At 42.3% G+C, this 16,929-nt stretch overlaps 1 protein-coding gene across 3 annotated transcripts in view; it reads left to right on the top strand.

Moving 5' to 3' along the window:
• The first annotated feature begins 690 nt into the window (after nucleotides 1–690).
• The window catches only part of SULF1 (sulfatase 1), a 156,442-nt gene continuing 140,203 nt past the window's right edge, over nucleotides 691–16,929 (top strand). For 2 of the 3 annotated variants that reach the window (XM_067018043.1, XM_059042697.2), the window contains exon 1: nucleotides 866–1,183. The gene's annotated coding sequence lies outside the window, so the exon portion shown is untranslated. Of the gene's footprint in view, nucleotides 1,184–16,929 lie in introns of all 3 variants that reach the window. The other variant, XM_067018040.1, reaches the window with a different exon arrangement.

Here is a 16,929-nt window from a genome sequence, read left to right on the forward strand (position 1 = left end):
AAAAGTACAGTAACAAGTATAGCCATTTTCTCATTCAAATTGCTATCAAAGTCATTACTTCTATAAAACAGTTCAGACAACTCAAAAAAAAAAAAAAAAGTAAGTAAGAAATGCACAGAAGAAGGAGGTATTGAAATGGCCCCAAATTGAAAACATTTCAAAGCAAAATTGTTAACGAGCTGTGTGAGCTATATGGACATTATAAGTGCAATTAACTAGAAGCCAATAAAAATAATCAATGGCGAAGTGCAGCCCTCTGGTACCCAGCGCTTTTTGCAAAGAGATGTCTGTGAAGGCAGCGAGTGATTCAAAACGCCGCCTTTATCTATGGGAGCGCGTGCTCTATTACACGAGTAGAAACGAAAATGATTTTCATTGACTGTTTCTGAAGTTCAGCCCCTGACAAACCGTGAAGAGCTAGCTGTCTGTGGGGAGAGAGAAGTTTCTGCTCTTAGCTGTACTCCCCACCCGCTTCCTCCCAGGAATGCTGGAGACAGCCGCAATCTCATCACAGGAAGGTAGGAGTGTAGATTTCAAAATGTAGATGTCACATTTCAGTGCAAACAACTCCCACATGAACACTTTATCAGTATGTCAAGATGAATTTTGTATCTCCTGGGCGGGGCGTGGGGGGGGGATGGGCGCTCGCTGAGTAGACTGCGCTCCCTAGATTGGCAGGAAAAGATTTTTAGTGTTTCTTTGCCTCCTACGGAGGGTCCCCACGGGCCCCCGGGGGCGCACAAGGAGTTGTGAAAAGTACCGCACAACTGGCCACCGGCATAATTAATTCCCTCCACCTTCTCTCTAGCACCTCCCACGTCTTCTCTTTTTATAGCAGTTCTTTCTCTCGGAAAAATCTCAGGTTACTTCACTGGGAGTTCTCAGACCTCCAGTTTCAGCCCTGCCCTCAGCCTCCAGTCAGTGAGAGACACCCAGCCCCAGCAAATGGATTGGGCAGCCCGTCTTGACACACCACTGTGCTGAGTGCTTGAGGACGTGTTTCACCAGATGGCTGGGGTTAGCGTGTGTCATCACATTTGAGTGGGGATTAGGAGCAGGAAGGCTGCCTCGCCGGCGCTGTGTGGTCTCCTCCAAGCGAGAGTTGCAGGCACGAGAACTACTTGCTTGGAGAAGAAGAGGAGGAATTCGTTGTCTGCAGCCACAAGAAAAGCAGTTTTTTCAGGTAAAGTAAAAAACATTGAATGCGCCTCTCTCTCTCTCTCTCTCTCAACATACTTTTGAATGGAATGCTAGCACAGCACACTTGTCAAATCCAGTTGTTACTCTCCTGTCAATGCTGCTATTGTACCGCTGACAGATAACAGGGAACATAGCTTGGTGCTTGGCTGTCTTTGTAGAACTAACACTCCTCGAGCCTTGCTACGGAAGGTGTAGCTCAGAAAATGTCTTTGGAAGCCGTGTTGGTCCCCACCCTTTCATATCCTCGTTGCATACTCAAAACAGGAGCTCTAAATTGTTCCTAAAGGATGGGTAAGTCCAAGAATGCGTGTATCTTAGCTTTCAAAAATTAAAAGTCACTTTCAAACTGTTGCATTTTACTACCCAATTGATCAAGATTCTTTGAAGAGTCTATATTACTGAGTTGCTGGCAGAGACGGAAAAGCTTTCTTCCCGGATTTTTGCAATGTGGATCCTGTCTGATTTGTGATGGACCAAAGAAAGTGTTTCGAGAACAATTTGGAGATGGACTCTAAAGTTGGAAACTCCTTAAGAGAAGGGGCTGCCTTCGGAGCAGCTGAGGGAGCGTCTTGAAAACAAAAATGCTTAGAAATAGAAGGAAAGTGGAAAAGGAAGAAGTAGGAAAATGCTTTTGAACACGGCCCTTCTGCAGCTGCAGGGGAGCAGACGGAGGTAATTCATTTGCAGATCTCTTTGTGAAAGTTTTACAAGTCACTGAAAAGTAAAGGAGCATCTCTGCAATGGATCCTTAAAGTCCCTACATTTATGGGTTTTTAAACAGGCTCTCTGAAGTGTTAATTAAATGTAAATAGATTTTCTGGCTTGGTTCTAAACAAACGTTAAAAAAAAAAAAAAAAGTTTTAATGACAAATTAGTCCCTGGAAATGAATGGTCATCCGGTAACACAAAATGAGTTGTCATGTATCTGTGAGTAGCCATTCATTTAACCACTCTGACAAAAGCACCATGAAAATTAGATTGAACTGAACGTAGCAATGGGGTTTATATCTGATGCTTAATTTGTGGTATAACAAAGGCCTTTCAAGTTGATGCCCTATTTTTACAGGGATCAAAGACATAACATTTTCATTTTTCAAGTTTGTGATCCAGCAAGGTGAGTCCATGAGTTAACTTCTTTTGCACCCTGACAGACTTGCGCTCTCACGTCAGTGCTCACATACCTGTGGTGCTTAAAAATTCCTCTCCTGTTGGACTTCCACGTTGCATAGAGAAACCCAATGCTGTCCTCACCCTTGGCAGGTGAGAGAGTCTATGAATAATGCTGTACATAAGCTATTCTGAAAGAGGAGCTGTTTTGTAGGTTGAATAACAGGAATTGATGGCTAATGCTCTGTGATTTTTGTATTCAGCTGCAAAAAGATGCTTGAAAAATTACGTTTCAAGTTGCATTACGTACACTTTTGGCAACAAGAGAGTTGATTTTTTTAATCCTGTTTAAAAAAATTTTCTTTTTCATTATTGTTTATTAATCCTCTTTTTTAAAAATTAAGATTGCAAGAATTTATTATCGTATCTAGTTGTTATTCGGCGTGTTCTCTGAAATAGTCTCAGAAATCTTCTTCAATGAGAAAATATCCTCATAAATAACCAGGCAGTTATTACAACTGAGTAAGATCCGATTCCCAACATTACATAACCCAAACAGGACTAAGTTCATAAGCTGCAGTCTTCTGGAATTCCAGTCATTCCATTTTAGCTTTACAATGGAACCGGGGTTTAAAAAAATAAAGACAGAAAGGCAAACTAATATCTGGCACTGTGTCAGGATTAGGATTATAGGCACAGTCTGAAGCAGGTACAGTGCTGGCTACCAATGCCATTTTTCACGATAGCAGAGATATTTCAGGAGAAAGTAAAGTCCCTCCTCACCAAGGGGCTCTTCCTCCAGATCTGGCGTGATGGCATCTAACAAAGGCAAGTTCCTGTTTAGCCATGGGAGCCCCAACCCCCCTCCCCTGCCGCAAGCATATGTTGCTGATGTTGCAGACCGACCCCCAGGCTGCCTGCCCAGGATTTTGGCAATATGGGAGGACCCCCTCCACCGCTTCGAAAAGTCAACTGTCCGCAGGATTTAGGCAGGGTGAAAACAAGAAAGGAAGTGTTGAGAAATAATAAATTCACACCTTGAGAAGGCAACGTTGTGTGTTACTCCCCCTAACAAGGCTTAGGTAACCTGAAGTTACTTAACGAACCCGAAGGGTCTGTTTCAAGACACTGCCCGCAGGGCAATCCCAGTTTCTTGTCAAAGTCTAAATCCACTGTTCCAGATGCTAAACATTCAGAGGCATATTTATGGTGACTTCTACATACCTCAGTTTGACATTTGGTTTCGTCCTGACAGCACTTGTGCTGGTAACACATATGAAGTTCCCATCAGTATTCTAACAGCTGTGAAAGTGTTTGAGCGCCCTGGGTATCCCTCCCAGCGAGGTGAAAAATCACTGGGGGGTGGGGCTGAGGGAGCTCTGGACTCGCCCTGTGGCTGCATCCTGTGATCTAGGCACGCAGTAAGGTGACAAATCGCAGAGGCGAAAAGCAAATCTGAAAGCCTGAGCCATTAACTTACAAAACCCATTTGACAGTGGCGTGGAAAACTAAAATACATGAATGCAGATAATCACTGAACTCGTGGTATGTGATAAGCGGGAACCTTCATCAAAGAATTAAAAGGGCTCTACTCTTCTAAGGAAATTTATGTGGCTTCAGGCAGATTGCCGTGGTCATTTCCATTGTGATAGCAGAGACGAGTGGCACGTGTGACACTTTGCATCTACTGTCTTAATTATATACCCGTGTGGGGAAGGATAGGGGCTTGGTTCTTTTGTGTTTTCGATTTTAAATGGTTTATCCTTTAGGAATCCAGAAAGCAGGATTTCTAATACTGAGCACTGAGATCTCACCAACCGTTGCCAGGTGGATGAGGCCAGCCAATGGGTCAGGTCAGGACATCTGGTTCTTTTTTCCCTCTGCAGTATTTTTTGTGGGGAGAGCATGGAGTAAATTTAAGGGGATTAAAATGTTTAAGGAGCTGACTCTAAATAGATTTTTATTTTTAATCATCATTATTGACTTTAAAGAAAAAGGAGGCTCACGTACGAAATTAAGTCTATGGTCATATGGTGAATTTACCTTTCCTTTATGTTAGATCCATGGGCGGAAAAAGATATTTGAAAGAAGATATTTTATGGGAAAAGTTTGTCCTGAAATATGTTTCCTATTTAAAATATTTTCAATTCAATCTCAATATGCTGGGGAGGAGGGGTATTAGCCTGTTAGCTTTTTTTTCTCCCTAATATTCCCCTCACTCCCATAGCCAATCTGTCATCAGATTCTGTGAGTTCTCCCTTTAAAGCATCACCCACATCTGGCCCACAGCTACCGCTCCAGTGCAATGATCCAATCACATGGGGGTCATTACAGCAACCTCATAACGGGTCCTCTCGCCTCCACTTCCCTCCTGTCCACCAGTTGTGGGCTGAGCTTCCTAAAACACGGCTTCCATCAAAGCATTTCTCAGCTGAGAATTACCACATGGACCCTCACTGTCCACAGGATAAAGTTTGAATTTCTCAGTCCCACATGTTGGCCCTCTATTATTCAGCCCCAACTTGCCAACTGTATCTCCCACCAAATCCCTACAGCAGCAGAAGTCTACCCTTCCCTGTGGCTCAAGTGGCCAGCTCAATGTCCCCCACTTCCTGGTCTCTTCTCTTTTACCCCTAATTACTCTAGTTTTCTATCTTGTTGTCTGCAAAATGAGAGTTTATCATCATGTGAGATATTCCTTCTAGTTCTACGTTTATAAGCCTGTGTGTAGGACATCCTCATCACCTCTGTGTACTCATTCTTCAAAGCTTCCGCTTAAGTTCCACCTCCTCCAGGAAGCCTCCCCTGACTACATCTCCCAGTGATGTTTTCTTTCCATTGAGGCTATTGGCTATCTGTGGGTTGCATTGCAACACAATTACTTTGGTTTTTTTAGCCCTACTTTCTACTTTGCCTTTTTATCACTTGACTCCTCAGGTATGGTGAAGACTCCTAAGACAGGAACTGTCTTGGTCCACTTTTATGCCTTACTAGTAAATGGGTGTTGGCTAGCTCCCAGGGACATTCAAACATCCAAGGCACTTTCCTCTCTAGTTACCCCACTTTAGAGCCATTTACTGGCTCTAATAGTCTCCTCTTCATTCATAAGAGAAACGGAAAAAAAGAAACGATAAAACTTGATTGGTTGTATTAGGGGGCAGCTTAGGAAAAATGCCACTTGGGCAGAATGTGTGAAATGATTATCCAAAATTAAGCTTGAGTATTTTCTGAAAAATCCCCTCCCATTTCAGCTTTCTATAACCGTGGTAGGAATTACATCTATTAGCTGCCCCGCTATGGTGTGAAATTTCAAACATGATTTTGGAAGCAGGAGAATACAGTTTTGGGGTTCAGACAGACCTGTGTTCTAATCCAGGTACCCCCTCTGACGAGCTGCATGGCCTTGGACAGGTGACTTAACGGTTCAGCTCCCTCCCCTGTAAAATGAAGATAGGAATACTTACTTTGAGGATGTTAATGGAGAGAGAGAAAAACACAAAGCACCTAGCTCAGCACATGTGCAGTAAATGCGGGAGAGAGAAGGTGGGTCGATGCATATGCAGATACAGATCTAGGATGCATGACTGACGTTGATCATTCATTCTATCTGTTTATTTAAAGTGTGTCTTCTTTTAGCTTTTTTCTCTGCCACCAACGGCAGGGGGTGGAGGAGGGAGCAGGGGTAGAGAGATCGCCAGAGGAGCTGCTTTTGGCATTTAGGGACTTGGAGAGACTGAGTTAATGGACCTGTAGGGACAATGATGACAGTTGAATACCCTTTGCAGGGAGGAGGGAGTCCTGGGTCCTGCGTTAAAGGATAATAAAGAGCAGGCGCTGGGCCACAGGGCTAGGGGAACAAAGGGCCCGAACAGTGGACCCCAGCAGGGAGCTGAATTCACCAAAGGGTCATGTGCCCCTCTTCCTTCCTCCTGGCCCACTGTTCAGAAAGAAATAATAACGTGGCAAAACGTTGGAGAGAGTCAGGTCAAACTTCCAGAAGTAATTGGTAAAGCAAGATACCATTTAGACAAAACAAGGGGCTTGGACCTTTGCTGTCCTTCACCCTTAAACCAAAGTGAACAAAAAGCTGAAAGCAATCGTCTTGAGCTCCGGCCTGTTCCCCAACTCTGCACCCACCGTCAAACACTGAGCTGTCTGTCTGTACCCTGTCCCCAGAAGGGCAGCTGACCGAGAAATGATCTCACAAAGCATTAAGTGCCACCTAGCAAATAACATCCTTGGACACTGGTCATTCAGCTTCAGTTTTTCAGGATCTTGGGACAGATCAAAGGATATCCTTTCCAATCCTGATCATCTGGTCTGCACCTGCCCCAGACCAGGGAGAGGAAAGAGGCTGGAACTCCTCTAAATGAAGGGCAAGGCAATATATCTGGAGATGCCTCTCTCTTCCTAGCAAACATGACTATAGAACTTTCAAAGCGAAGCATTAACAGACGCGTGGCTTGACCTCATCTTTAGCTGTAGCAGATAAACTAGCTGCTCAAATATGGGATCCACGTACTACTGCACAATAGTGTGTTAAACCTTTGTTAATTAAAAAAAAAAAAATGTAGCTCTCCTCTTGACCTTCAAAGAGGTAAAACCTTTTCTTATATGCTCATCTCCTTTTTTACTACACAGCTAGAAATCTGTAGGAAACTGTTCCTGCATATTTGAAACTGTGAATCTAAGAAACTCGGCCATGCCTCTGTTCATTCACTGTAGTGGGTGAGGCTGATATTGAATGGCTATGCTGAATAAATGAGCAGACGCGTGTTTCTTGGTGCAAAGGTAGAGGCTCCCCAAATGAATCTACCAATTTCAGAAAATAATAAACAAATTCTCACACAAGAGAGTTAGAGGGCTGACAGTGGGGGCAGCGTTTGGGAACAGGTAAGAGCCCAGATGGCTCTGGTTGAACGTCAAATAAAGATTCGAAAGTTTACACGGATGATAAACTCATGAGCGAGACGGGACACTTGTGTAAGAGAAGAACCATAGTAAGCAGGGGACTTGTTTTATCCCATATCCAATCATGTTATAAAACTACAATAATTGAATTTTCTGTTTCAAAGCGATTGACTCTGAAATAGATGTTCATCTACCTTCACGTATTTTGGATTTTGTGTTATTCTCCTCGGTTTTGTTTTTGTTTTTTTTTTAAATTCTCCTCAGTTTTCATCTCTATTCTGTTGTTGGTTTTGTCCAAATCTTCAGCTCAGCTACAAAGTGTGGTTGCTAGAAAGAAGGTCTATTGCTACAATTAACTGAAACCCTGAACTAGGTTTTTTTTTATTACTTTGTTCTATGGTTTTTTCCCATCTGCAAATAGAGCTACTAATATATGCAGCTTTTCCACTTCATGGAATACGTAATAGGCCTGAAACAAGTTTATTTCAAGAACTCAGGAAAATCCTCCTGTATTCATTCACTTGATGGAGGCCCCAAATACACCAATCTAAGCATTTTCCCATTTTTCTGAGCAATAAGAGCACGTTCTTAATAAACAAAATGGAAATCTGATTACAGGGGTTTCTGTCTATTGTCCAGTTTTGTGGCATGGTGTTATAACTCACAGGCAACACCTGCTGTATTAACTTAAAATAAAACTGAAGGTTAGCCTATTTTGAGATAATAGCTATACCAGCGTCATGGGGGGAACAGATGAAATACATACAGAGTGGGCATTTATTGATAAGTTAATTTAGAAGTGTGCACCTGTGGATATTAGCCTCAAACCTCCTATCACTAATATGGCTTAGCATCAAAATCACCTTTCTATAACACATCCTCTGAATAGACTTCCTGCCAGTTTAAAGCCTCCCCCTTAACCTTCACCTGCCAATAATCAATCTTCCCCTGAGTAGAAGGTCCTAGTACACAGATGTGCTTGGCGTTGCATCCAGAAATGCTAGAAACTTCAGCTTTTAACTTTCATCTATAATAAGTGCATCCCCCGCAAAAAGAGGCCCCTACAAATCACATGTTCCTTTTTTTTTTTTTCCCCTTGAGAGCTTCACGCTGGCAAGAAAAAAGAAAATGTTCTGGATATAGCAAACGAATAAAAGCATGGGGTATGTAATATTTTTTATTTGAGACACCTAGAGGATTCACATGTGTTATCCCATTCTTTTCATATATGACATCTAAATTTCGTAAAAGAGATTTGAGGCATAGGATAGATAGGCTCAATATCGAACAGTTTAAATTACTTTTTGGCCGTTGATCTGATGTCTAAGGAAGAGCCATAGGTGCCTTCTAAATGGAGTCAAAAGGAAGAGGCTTAAGAAAGCTGCGTCAATGTGCTAATTCATTTAGTCCGTGTGTACTAAAGAACTGCCTGTGTATGTATTTCTATGCTAGTGCCGAGAGGAGTACAAAATAATATAGGACACCATCCTTGCCCTGAAGGAATCTCTAGTTTAGCTGTGAGCCGAAAATGCGCCCCCTACAAAAAAAATCATTCTAGTAGCAATGGAAGGAATTTTGTGGTTAAGTGTCAATTATTAATACTAATTAAAAGGGATGTCCACAGAGACCCCTACTGGGGGAGCTGGAACCAGAGCCGGGCAAGACTTTTCTCCACATCGTTAAGCAAATGAATCAGAGCTGTGATTCATCTCCATTCTTTACAAACTCCATGGGGACAATTCATTTACCCTCTTTTACTCAGTTTCCTTCGCTATAAAATGGGGATATGGTGATCACAGAGTGTGGTTTTCAAGGTCCAATGAGATAATAAAATTAAGCGCCCAGAAGTTAGGATTCAAACCGCTGTATCCTTTTTCCAAGATGGCAGAAAGAACCACTTGAGTTAAGGCTTGGAGTTAAACTGTGTATGTCATTTTCAAGCCAAGACATAGTATTTTTGAGTCAGAGGCTTCGTGTAGATACAGTGAAGAGAGGAATTTGGGAATACAGTGAAGAGAAGCACTCGGCAGAGGAGAGGGTGGAAAGGAAGGGCAAGAGGGAGGGAAGAGGGGTGATGGAGGAAGAGAGAGAAGATGAGAAAGGAGGAGGAGGAAGAGTATGGTTCTTGGTTGCCTCTCCTCTGTACTCGTTTCTATTTTAAGCATGTCATGTGAGCTAAATTAGGCCAGACTCTGGAGTGTGGTGACACATCAGGACATCAGGTAGACAGGTTGGATCTCATAGTTGAAATAGATGCCTTAGGAAGTTTAAGCAGTAGATTTTTCAGGAATGGGGAGAGAGGTAGAGAGAGAGAGAGAGAGAGAGAGAACACACAATTGGGAGAGTACCAGGAGTCCAAAAAAAGAAAAAAAGCGTTCCCCATTCTCATCAGTGACATTGGGAATGGGGAAAGGATGGGTGTAAGAAACATTGTGAAGAACCAAACGACCATATCAACAACTCGGTAATCGGTCAAACAGAGGACAAAGGAAAGACAAGTGACAGAGAAGACACTGAGGCTTCAAGCCCAGGTAGCCAGGGAATGGTGACACCACCTAAGGAAAACGGGGATGCTGGAAGTGGAATTTCATTCTGCAACACCATAAATACCCCAAGCTATGGTTGGGATACCTTTATAATGCAAACACAGGTATATATATGTGCATATAAATGTTTAGTGATATAATTTTAAACAGATAAAATCTAACTTGCTGATCATCAGTGGACATAAGACGTACACAACTGATGTTTTTTATGACATATTCCTCCTTAGATAAGAAGAATCTGTTCTCAGATTAAGAAAAGAGTTGACCCAGTAACTATTCTAGTGTTTTTAAACTTTAGGGTAGTGAGGGATTTTCGAGTCAAGAACAACAAACTACTTCTGCAAAATACTATAATTCTCTTCTTTCAACTAAGAAAATGTTGCTGAAGAGGGACATACAATCTAAAGAGTCTCGAGGCAAGAAGAGATGAAATACTTAAGTCCCTTCTGCTCAGAACTTTCAGCTTCTACCTTGGTTGACATCCTTTTGCAGAATGTATGAATGACAATTTACAAGTGATATTGACACTCCCTTTTTCACTAACTACAAAGACAAATCTTTCTCTTTTTTTTTTTTTTTTGCTGTACGCAGGCCTCTCACTGTCGTGGCCTCTGCTGTTGAGGAGCACAGGCTCCGGACGCGCAGGCTCAGCGGCCATGGCTCACGGGCCCAGCCGCTCCACGGCACGTGGGATCTTCCCGGACCGGGGCACGAACCCGTGTCCCCTGCATCGGCAGGCAGACTCTCAACCACTGCGCCACCAGGGAAGCCCTCTTCTTTAATATTGCTCCCTCTCTTTACTATTAGAAACAATAAGGTAGAAGTTGAGTTTTAAACCTCTGCATCTATGAAGCATAGCTTCAAGATGGTATATCTGATATATAGGTCTTCATTATATAGTCATAGCCAGAATAGTCAAGGATAATTGGAATAGAAAATTGCATTTTAGTCACTGAGAAATGTTAGGAAACTAGTCGAAAGTAAATTCACAGCTATACCAGGCAATTCTTTTGACAATGTGGAAAGCACTGTCTCATGCACCAGTTTTCTGGCTTAATTTTTTTCCTTCTTCTGCCCACATCACTGTCCCAGGGCTACATTTGAGCCAGCTGGATTCCATCCAGAAACAGATTCAAATAGACAATAGGCCAACTAGAATTCCCATCTTCCTTGATTAGATGCAAAATTGTAGAGCTGGGTGTCACTCTCACGCCAGCCACTCAGGAGTCTATGCTATCAATTAATTTCTCTTGAGAGCTGAACTGAGGTGATCGTGACAATTCCATTTTTAAGGACATGTAAAACTACAGCGAGACCAGAATTTTAAGGACAGTGCTAGATAGACCCGTCCCATCTGAATGAAAGTATCCACTATCTGCTGCATATCATAAATTAAAATGCCCTGTAAACTCCACAGTAAATCATACTGTTTTGGGGGGGGGGGCTGTTGTTTGTTTGTTGTCATGGGATTTGACTGTAAAAATTCATTGGCTCAAAATCACATTCTCATTTGTAGGACAATTTGCCAGTAAGATGAGAGGCTTTTTAAATCACTTAGAAGAAAGGGGAAATTATCACACATTCTGTCAAAGCTACCAGATATAATGTCGTGTAGTTTTCTTAAGTAATTAGAATTAAGGCTAGATTTCCCAGGAAAGGCACAGAAAATATCATAGAAGCACAGAATATTAGAGGTATACCTTAGAGATCATCTACGTAAAATCCCTCATTTTACATCTGAGGAAACTGAAGCCTGCCTAAGAATCCTAAAACTCATTCTTACCAGAGATAGTTCTATAGGCCAGGCTTTATCAAAAAGTACAAGGCAGGGCTTCCCTGGTGGCGCAGTGGTTGAGAGTCCGCCTGCCGATGCAGGGGACGCGGGTTCGTGCCCCGGTCCGGGAGGATCCCACGTGCCGCGGAGCGGCTGGGCCCGTGAGCCATGGCCGCTGGGCCTGCGCGTCCGGAGCCTGTGCTCCGCAGCGGGAGAGGCCACAGCAGTGAGAGGCCCGCATACCGCAAAAAAAAAAAAAAGTACAAGGCAGTAAAATTCTACCAGGATTAACCAGAGTTCACGCGTCAGTTGTACACTAGAACTAAGGAGAACATGGAGCTATGAACCCAGCTCTCCCACGGCCCATCCTGCTAGTGCCATGATGAAAAATCAGGGACTGCAGAGAATTCTTGGGCCTGGTACAAATACCAGCAAAAGCACTTACTGTTTAGATGTATTCTTTGCGGGAAAATCCATTCTACCAGAAATACCCAAGCACTGATTCGACAGTTTGTAGCTTTGTTATCGAGAGGCTTGTCTGTAAAGGCACTTTTTAACCTTTGCCAAAAGCATGTTACCCAGGCAATGATGACATATTTAACATCACTCCCTCAAAACATTTTCCCTTGGGCTTCCCTGGTGGCGCAGTGGTTGAGAATCCGCCTGCCGATGCAGGAGACACGGGTTCGTGCCCCGGTCCGGGAAGATCCCACGTGCCGCGGAGCGACTGGGCCCGTGAGCCGTGGCCGCTGAGCCTGCGCGTCCGGAGCCTGTGCTCCGCAACGGGAGAGGCCACGACTTTTCCCTTGAGTTAAATCATTGGAACTTGCAATCTTTGGGTAGGCAAAGCAAATATGTCATTTCTGCACACCAGAAAACTGAATCTGAGAGAGGATTCTAGAGAGCTAGTGAGTGATCAGTGTTAGAACTCATGGCTTCTAGCTCCTACTTCACTGCTTCACGCTTCAAGTGACTACAAATATATTACATTAGGGAAACCTGTTGCCTTACATCAGTTGGGCTGTCCCTCAGTGATGTCACCTCATTGAGAAAGAAACATTTAAATACGTCCCCGGGTACTGGACTTTTCCCAAGAGAAGTATAAGAGCCATATTCTTCACAGCTTTATAAATTATGTGAGTGTATATACCATTATATACCTACATAATTTATGTCTAAAACTGATCTATTTGTAAAGGAAGTAAAATTAATCATTGTTGGATTATGAATGTCTTTCATAACCATTAACTTAACATTTTTCATCTTGCACTATTGAGAATAACAATTTAATGATTCAAAATAAAAGATTAACTTAGAATCCTTAAGTGTGGCTTTGATTTTTTTGAAAGAACAGTTTTGTTTTCAAAACATGCCCTAGATTTCTTTTTGTTGTTATAAGTACCTAAAGAAAGCCATTATAATTTTCAGAGCAGTGAAAGAAATATGCCACAGGAAAAAAGAGTATTTGCATTCAGATTGTTAAGTTATTGGCTATATTTCAGTTCACTGGAGGGTGTGACTGGAGACCTGGTTATTATTATAAAGAAATCAGGCTTTACCAGTATTACATCTGCTGATGAAAGGGAGAATTCCATTGTCAATGTAGAGGTTATTTGGCGGAATAACTATCTGTTTTTCATATAGCTAAACGTTAATCACAGCGAGTGCTGGAAACGGATTCTATGAAAAATTATGTCTTTGGTCCTTAAGAATACTTTGTTCATACTATTTTCAACTAAGCCTATACATTGACCCCCTTCTATAAAACATGCCTTCCTATTTCTTATTTGTATCTCAACTGTTGTTTATAATGAAAATAAAGCAGGTCATTTTCACTACTCAGAGGGGGAAGGACCAGAAGAAAGAGAGCTGCACTCTTCCCAAACTCCTTACAGCTCTTTTGTCCTGCCTCTGAGCAGCAACTGCCCTTGAGTTTCTATGATTTTTTTTTCTCAAACACGCTCACAATCTCCACCAAAGAGACCACATAAAATGGCAAACTGTTAAAAATAAAAAAACAACACACAAGAAGAGGCAGGTCCTTCCAGAAGTAATATAACTCGAGAGCATCTTTCTCGTTTCCCTCGCTCATCACAGAGACTCCTAAGTTAGCTCAATCTTTAGCTTCTTACACATATTGAAAATGGACTTCCTTAGTTTGGCCTTCCTTAGTAATTCCTCTGATGTTTTATGAAATTTTATTTTTCCCAATTTATGAAACTTTTAATTTTATATAACAATGTATACTTTCCAAAGTGCTTTCCAACATTTCATTTGATTTTTACCACCCTGTGGAGCATGTCACCCAACTAAGTCCCTGTGTCATTGAAAGATATTTAGGGTTATAAGACCACGAGGTATGCAACTTTCATTGAATTCAAGGAAGAACAAACAAAATATATACAGGCAAACATACAGAAATACACAGAAAGAGAAAGTGAGTGACCAATTGATAAAAAGATTGGGGCAAACTATTAGCAATATATGGATCGGAGTAAATGGTCTGCAAGTGTCTTTTCTATTATTTGTGCAACTTTTCTGTAAGTTAGATGAATTCTCCAAACCTCAGATTTTTTCTTTGTAATTATTTTCAAATACAAACTTTTTTATCAAAGATAGAGAGACACGGGAGTTAAATAATTTGCATACGCTAATAGAGCTGATTAGAATCCAGGTCTTCTAGTTCTCCACACTTCCTCCAAACCTATAACCTATTCCTGTATAAACTGAAAAGTAATTTCCACTTAAAATATTTATAAACCACAATTACAATTTTTGCCAGTCATCAGTAATCAGTACCATAGCTCAGGGAAAACCCATAATTATTATTTAGCTATAACTTTTATTTATATATCATATTACCCATTTCAAATCATTTTTACAATCCTATTTTATGTGATCCTCATAACTCTTTGGATGAAGTAGATAGCACAGGCATTATTGGACCCATTTTACAGATTACGAAACAGGCTGTGGAGGTTACTTGTATCATTATTGTTCATAGCTATTAACTGGCAGTCATTTTCTGCAGCGAGACACTCAGGTACTAAAATTCCAGAACCGATACTCTTTCCAATTTATGCCCTTGACATTCCAATGCCTTTTATACTCTTAATGACCATGTCTAAAAATTCTAGGGCTCATGCTTTATTTAGTAATAGAAAAAAATAACATTCTCTTAAAGAACAAAACTAAATGACTGAAAAAGATGCCTGTGTTTTATTTACTAATATTATACATAATAACAGCTAAGGTTTATTGACTACCTACCTGCTGTGTGCAAGTAGGTGCTTTATATACATTATCTAATTTAATTTGTTCAACATCTCTATGACATGCAGTTCTCATGGTCCCCGTCATGCAAACAAGGAAACATGTCTGAGAGTCTGACTGACTTGACTGATGTGTAGAACTATAGGGGATAAGGCAGGACCTGGACCACTCTGAACTTCTACCATTAATTAAAGTGTCCTATTCCACATTTTCCCTTTTTTTCTTTAAGCTCAGTTGATATTTTAGCCAATTTCTTTTCCATATATTCAGTGATCTTTCAATTCTGCAATTGAGAGAATTCTTTCCAGGAACACAGTTTCTGTGGAAAAGCATATGTTTGAAAAAGCAAGTACCACATCCTATTTGTATCAGCAGCGACCCCTGGCACACATTAAGCATTCAGTAAATGTTTGTTAAGTGAATAAATGATGTTTGGAGTTCTCTAATAGAAAGCTTCTAAGATGTCATGATCTAAATACTTAAATACAAGACCTAAAAATTGAGTTGGTTCAATTTGCCAAACCTCGGCTTTACAGCAAAACACACAGTTTCAGGGCTTCCCTGGTGGCGCAGTGGTTGAGAATCTTCCTGCTAATGCAAGGGACACGGGTTCGAGCCTAGTCTGGGAAGATCCCACGTGCCGCGGAGCAACTAGGCCGGTGCGCCACAGCTACAGAGCCTGCGCGTCTGGAGCCTGTGCTCCGCAACAAGAGAGGCCGCGATAGTGAGAGGCCCGCACGATGCGATGAAGTGGCCCCCGATTGCCACAACTAGAGAAAGCCCTGGCACAGAAACGAAGACCCGATGCAGCCAAAAATAAAAATAAATAAATACATAAATTTAAAACATAGTTTCATAGCCAGGGGAAAAAAAAAATGTGAAGAAGAAACCAAATTTCACTTAAAAATTTTTTTAAGCCAGCTCTTGCAAACTTGAACTGCTCTGTCAATAATCTGACAGATTTCGACTGTCCGGATAATGTTTTCTGGATAATCTCCTGTCTCTATGACAACAGTCATACTCAGTCTTACTGCTGGGAGTCCATGATTTTTCCCTTTGATATAACCAGTCAGGATAAAAGGTGAACACAGCTGACTTACTATGTAAGGTGCCCTAGCAGGTGCCGGCTGACGGTGCAGGAAGGGGCCAGTCAGGGAAAACGTGAGGTCAAGGTAAGTGGCAGGATATACGGGATATACTTTTCCACCTCCTTTCTTCCAACCCACGATTCCAGCTGTCCCTCTTGTGGTTTCTTCCCACGCCAAAGTTTCCAATAATATTCACGTGTATCCATTTTTCCTCAAACAGGAATAGTTAGGTGAGCCAAGAGGACAACATTCTCCTACCTCTTTCCTGCTTTAGTAATATGACCTTGGTCCTACCCCGTGCATCGCCCCCGCAGCACACAGACACCTTGTTAAGTGCACAGCTTAACTTGACTGCAATGTCAGGGAATTTCAGGGTAAAAAGTGCATTCGTGGAAGTCAGTCACACGTCGGGTCTCAGGTTTCTCCGCTTGGCACCGGTTTATAGCATTAAAGCAATTCTTTTCAGGCCTTGCCCATGATCACCCCTCCTGCTGTTGCTCACCCTTGCCTCAGGCTTGGGCTCTTAATCTCTGGTTCTTCTTACTAATGCACTTGCCAGCCCCACACACGGGTACTTGCAGAATCTGCAGAACGAGGCTTTTTCCTGTCTTGGGCTCAGCACATCCTCTATCAGCATCCCTCCGAGACTTCAGCCCCTGCGGTCAGCTCTGTCCCCCACGCCTCTGCTTTCTCCTATCTTCTCTGCCCGGTCTGTGCTCCTAGGCTTTGCCCAGCCCCTCCTCTCTAGCATATATGTTTTGGTTTTGGGGGGTTTTTTTTTGCGGTACGCGGGCCTCTCACCATTGTGGCTTCTCCCTTTGCGGAGCACAGGCTCTGGACGTTCAGGCTCAGTGGCCATGGCTCACGGGCCCAGCCGCTCCGCGGCATGTGGGATCTTCCCGGACCGGGGCACGAACCCGTGTCCCCTGCATGGGTAGGCGGACTCTCAACCACTGCGCCACCAGGGAAGCCCTAGCATATATGTTTTTGCATTCGCCAGTTTTTCCTCCACCTGCTCACAAAAAGACTG

The sequence above is a fragment of the Kogia breviceps genome, chromosome 17 (genome assembly GCF_026419965.1).
Source record: "Kogia breviceps isolate mKogBre1 chromosome 17, mKogBre1 haplotype 1, whole genome shotgun sequence".
In the NCBI taxonomy this organism is placed as follows: domain Eukaryota; kingdom Metazoa; phylum Chordata; class Mammalia; order Artiodactyla; family Physeteridae; genus Kogia; species Kogia breviceps.